Genomic DNA, 6,000 nt, shown 5'->3' on the forward strand with positions numbered 1-6,000 from the left:
ATGTTTTTATTTTATATATATATATATATATATATATATTTTAAAAATTTTAAATCCTAACATTTTTTTCTCTGTGTTATCATGGAATTAAGATTTAGAATATACAAATACTCGTCTAAATAAACTATAGCAAAAGCAACGTATAAGTTAAAAATATTATTCATAATTTTTTTAAATTCACTTGCTCCATTTTTTAATTCTTAGAACATTACATTCCATTCATAATGCTTAAAGAGTACTATAAAATCTATTTTATATTTATTTTCTTTTTTAATTCTACTGATATTTGATAGTATCCGGATTTTAAATTAAATTTAGAAAAGATAGTAGCATTTTAATCTTTAATCAAGTCATTTTTGTTAGGTAAGGGATATCTTATCCATTTGAGACTTTCATTACATAAAATCCTATTCACCTCTAAAGAGACTTTAATGGCCTGATTAGTCCTTTATTAATAATGTTGCTATAATATGAGTATTTTAGTCATTTTTTATAATAGAATATTATAGTCATTATTTATTAAAAAAAATATTAATCTAGATCGATTTAAAATTTCGTTCATTAATTTTTTAGCCAAATCAGTTTATTCGATCTTATGACAGAAACAATACAATTTAATCGATTATATATATAATTTTAATTATTAAAAAATATTTTAGACATTTTTATCTGAGTAGCTCTCTAATTCAAAAGTCGAATTGATAGTTAATTCAAAAAGAGTAAAGTATTGTTTTTGTTCCTAACATTTGGAGTAGGTTTTAAAGTTGACCCTAACGTTTAGATCGTTCTATTTAAGTTACTAGCGTTTTAAGATCGTCTCAATATTGTCCTATCTTTAGTGATCTATTAACAGAATTGACGGTGAGATAAAATTGAGACAATTTTAAAACGTTAGGGACTTAAACAGGACGAAAATATTGGAAACAAAAACAATACATTACTCTTTAAAAAATTACAAAATTAAGTAAAATGATAATGAACTTTAACGAAATGAATTGCATTAATAATTTAAGATTTTTACTCATACTTGTAGAATGACAAGTATATAAACTTTCGGAAAATGAAATAAAAGAGTATGTACATATATAATAAAATATAAATTATATTTTTTGTCTCTAATATACCAAACTTTTTTAGTGTTTAACTTAATTAAATTTTATTTTTAACCTTTTGATAAATTTTAATAATCTTTTCTTTAATAATTTCAATTTTTTTACGACAAATAATTACTTATTTTTTCTAATTTTTCTCTTAATTAAACAAAAAAAAATTCACTTAGAAAAAATAGTGTGATTAAGAGTAAAATTAAAAAATTATCTACCGTAAAAAATTGATATTATTAAAAAATAAAAATAAAATTTATTTTAAAATTAAAAATAAAGTTTAACTCAATTAAACATTAAAGAGTTTCGATATATTAGAGACAAAATGTACTATTTATACTTTATTGTATATGTATTATGCTTTTTTTTTTCCTTTTCACACGTTTATATACTAGTCATTCTACAAATATTTCATGATGAATAAAAATCTTTAAGAGTAAAATTATAAAAAATAAATTTATTTAGAATAAAAGTAATATGATTAAATGTAATTTACTTAGATGTGATTAAAAAATAATTGAATAATTATGCACCGTAAAAAATTGATATTATTAAAAGATAAAATTAAAATTTATTTCTTTGTATTGTTTTTGTCCCTAACGTTTTCGTCGTATTTAAGTGCCTAACATTTCAAAATCGTTTTAATTTTGTTCCGTTGTCAATTCTGTTAGCAGATCCTAACGGCGGATAATATTGAGGCAATTTTAAAACGTTAAGAATTTAAATAAGACGATTTAAATATTAGGGACAATTTTAGAACTTACCTCAAACATTATACTATAATATTACATGGGAAAAATTATACATTAATAGATAGCTAAAAGTCAATATTTGCACAATATTACCACGTCATATTTTTTTAAAATTTAATTTAAAATCGACCACCATGGCCTGGCTAAAAAATTTGGTTATGGAGGTAGGAAGAGTGTTATACCTTAAGGTAATAATTTTTGGTGTTTTTTAAAATTATGGGAGGTACACAAATCAAAAGGTCTTATTTGTGTTTAAAAAATTTGGGTATATAAATCGGACCATTGATTTGTGTTTAAAAAATTAAAAAAATTTGGAGTACACAAATCTGACTGTACTCCAAAATTTTTTTAATTTTTTAAACACAAATCAGACGATCCGAGTACAGAAATCGAACGAACCAATTTCTGTATCTCTTACAAATTGAACGATCCGATTTGTACTCCGTAAATTAAATCATCCCATATTTAAAAAAAAATACCACAATAGATCACCGTTTATAAAAACCTCATTATTAATCCAATATTAAAAATAAAAATGTACCATGCCTCCACCATTAGCATCTCCAAAGCCCTCACATCCCCCGAAGGCCCCCTCTATTACCTTCAAACACTCCACCAATACCACCTTCACCACCTCCAACTCCTTCTCCATTTCTACCACCTTCAACATTTCACTTGCATCACATTTAGCTTCACTATCGCTTTTGCCACCTTCAAACATTTCACCACCACCACCACATTTACTACCAAGTGCTTGCAAGCATCTCTACCACTTTCAAAGAATTCACCACCACCACTTTTACCACTTTCAAAATTTCATTAGCATCTCTATCACCTCCAAAGAATCCACTACCACCACGTCTACCACTTTCAAAGAATCTACCATCACCACCACTTTTACCACCTCTAAAATCTTTGCCAGCACTTTTATCACCTCCAAAAAATCCACCACTACCACCCCTTCTTTTACCACTTTCAAAATTTTCGCCAGCACCACTACTACCTCCAAAAAATCTACCACCACCATTACCAACACTTTTGCCACCTCCAAAACTTTTGCCAGCACCTCCTCTATCACCTCTAAAGAACCCACCACCACCACCACCATATTTGCCACCTCCAAAACCTTTGCCAGCACCACTACCACCTCAAAAAAAAGTCAACTACCACATTTACTACTACCAAACACTCCACCACCAGCAGCTTTATCACCTCCAAAGCCACCACCATCTTGTTCACCAACTTCTCCTCCGAATCCACCACCTTGTTTTGCCTACGAAGCCCTGACCTCTACCAACCCCAAGCACTCCACCACCACCATCTCCAGTTCCTCCACCTCTACGACTTTCAAATACTCATCCTACGCCACCTTCAGCTCTCTCGCCACCTTTGCCACTTCCAAACACTCTACCACCACCACTTTTATCACCTCCAAAGCCTCCACTAACATCGCCATCTCCACCAACTCCTCCTCCTACACTGTCACCTTTACCACTTCTAAAGCCTTCACCTGCACCACCTCCACCAACTCTCCCTCCGACTCCACCACCTTTGCCAAATTCCTCAATAACACTACCATGCACACCGCCTCCAACACCACCACCAAATTCTAGGGGTGTGCATGGTTCAGTTTTTCCATAAACTGAACTGAAACTGCACTAAACCATTTTAAATGGTTTAGAAACTGAACCAAACTGCTTTGTCATATAAGAAACTGGTTTTAAACCAGTTTATAATACAGTGCACCAGTTTAAACCAGTTCATAAAAATAAAACTGGTTTTAATTAAAAAAACCAGTTTAAACTGGTTTATGCCTAAAACTAGTTTTTACACCCTCTCTCTCCCTCTCTTCCTTTCCTCTCTCTTTCTCTCTCTCTCTCTCTCTCTCCTTCCTCTCTCTCTCTCTCCCCTTTTCTCTCCCTTCCCCTCTCTCTCTCTCTCTCTCTCCTCTCTCTCTCCCCTTCTCCTCTCTCCCCCCTTTCCCACTCTCTCTCCCTCTCTTCCCTTCCTCTCTCTCTCTCTCCTTCCCCTCTCTCCCCTTTTCTCTCCCTTCCCCTCTCTCTCTCCTACCCTCCCCTCTCTCTCTCCCCCTTCCCCTCTCTCTCTCTCTCCACCCACTCTCTCTCCCTTCTCTCTCTCCCCATTTTCCCATTCTCTCTCCCTTCTCCTCTCTTTCTCTCCTCTCTCTCTCCTACCCCCTCTCTCTCTCCCTCTCTCTCCCCCCTTTCCCACTCTCTCTCCCTTCTCCTCTCTCTCTCTCCCCCCTTCCTTTCTCTCTCTCTCTCTCCCCCTTCCTCTCTCTATCCCCCTCTCTCTCTCCCCTTTCTCTCTCCTCCCTTTCTCTTTCTCTCTCTCTCTCCCTTCTACTTTCTCTCTCCCCTCTCTCTCTAAATCAAAAGTTGAAAGAATCATAAAATATTCACATACTAATAAACTAAAGCATGGTCTTACTTTTTGTTCAATGACAATATTCAAAATATGATATAATATGATACTAACCTAAATGAAGTTAAAATAAACTAATTCAAATCTAACAGACTAACACAATATTGGCCCATTACAATATTCTAATCATCTTCAAGAGAAACAAGCGTGCCAATATTTGTTGAAGAATTTCTCCCTACATAAAAAAAATATCTCATTAATTATAGAAAACTAACAATTAGTAACAAACAAGCAATAAGAAAAAAATATATATTACCTTGTTCAGCTTTTTCAATCTCTTCAAAATTTTCAATTAGTCCAAATGGGTCATCTATTACCTAATAATCTTGAGTGCATACAAGAGCTTCCACCATATATGGTGTCAAGGAGCTCCGATAAGTAGGGGTGTGCAAAAAAACTAGTTTCACTGAACTGAAACTGTTTTAAATAAACCAGTTTTTTTAAATAAAAAACTGAACTGAAACCATAGTTTTTATGAAAACCAGTTTATTAAAAATCAGTTTTTATGGTTCAGTTTAGTTTTAAACCAAATTAAAACTGGTTTTATTTAAACTCTAAAATTAGTTTTTACATACTCTTTCTCTCTCTCCTTTCACTTTCTCTCTCCCCTTCCTCTCTCTCTCCACTTTCTCCCCCTCTTTCCCTTCTCTCTCCTCTTTCTCCCCCCTCTCTCCCTTCTCTCTCTCTTTCCCCCTCCTCTCTATCTCTCTCCTCTTTGTCTCCCTCCTCTCTCTCCTCTCTCTCTCTCTCTCTCCATCCTCTCTCTCTCCTCTCTCTCTCTCTTTCTCTCTCTCTCTTTCCTCTTTTTTCCTCTCCTCTCTCTCTTCTCTCCCTCCTCTCTATCTCTCTCCTCTTTGTCTCCCTCCTCTCTCTCCATCCTCTCTCTCTCTTTCCTCTTTTTTCCTCTCCTCTCTCTCTCCCTCCCTCCCATCTCTCTTCGTCTCTCTCTCTCTCTCTCTCTCTCCTTTGCCTCTCTCTCCCTCTCCCTTCCCGTCTCTCTTCCTCTCTTTCTCCTCTTTTTTCCCCTCTCTCCCTTCTCTCTCTCTTTCCCCCCTCTCTCTCTCCTCTTTTTCTCCCTCCATTCTCTCTCTCCCTCTCTCTCTCTCTATCTCTCTCTCTCTCCGTCTCTCTTCCTATCTCTCCTCCTCTTTCTCCCTCTCCTCTCTCTCCTTCTCTATTCCACTTTCTTTCTCTCTCTCTCTCTCTCCTCTCCCTCCCATCTCTCTTCGTCTTTCTCTCTCTCTCTCTCTCTCTCTCTCTCTCTCTCTCTCCTTTCCCTCCTCTCCCACTCTTTCCCAATTCCTTCCTCTCTCTCTCTCTCTCATCCCTTCTCTCTTCTTCTTCTTCTTCTTCTTCTCTCTCTCTCTCTCTCTCTCCCTCCTTTTCCTCGCTCTCCCCTTTTTTCTCTCTCTCTCCTCTCCCTCCTCTCTCTCCCCCTTTTTCTTCCTCTCTCTCTCTCCTTCTCCTCTTTCTTACCCTCCTCTCTCTCTCTCTCTTTTCTCTCGCTCTCTCTCCATGTCTTTTCTTTTTCTCCCCTCTCCCTTGCTCTCCCTCCCTTCCCCCTTGCTCTCTCTCTCTCTCTCTCTCTCTCTCTCTCTTCCTCTTTTCTCTCTCTCTCTCTCCCATTTTGTTTCTCTCTCTCTCCCTCTTTTCCCTCTCCCATTTTCTTTCTCTCTCTCCCTCCCTTCTCTCTTCATCTT

This window comes from Arachis ipaensis, chromosome B4 (assembly GCF_059453495.1).
Source record: "Arachis ipaensis isolate K30076 ecotype BB chromosome B4, ASM5945349v1, whole genome shotgun sequence".
Taxonomy (NCBI): Eukaryota; Viridiplantae; Streptophyta; class Magnoliopsida; order Fabales; family Fabaceae; genus Arachis; species Arachis ipaensis.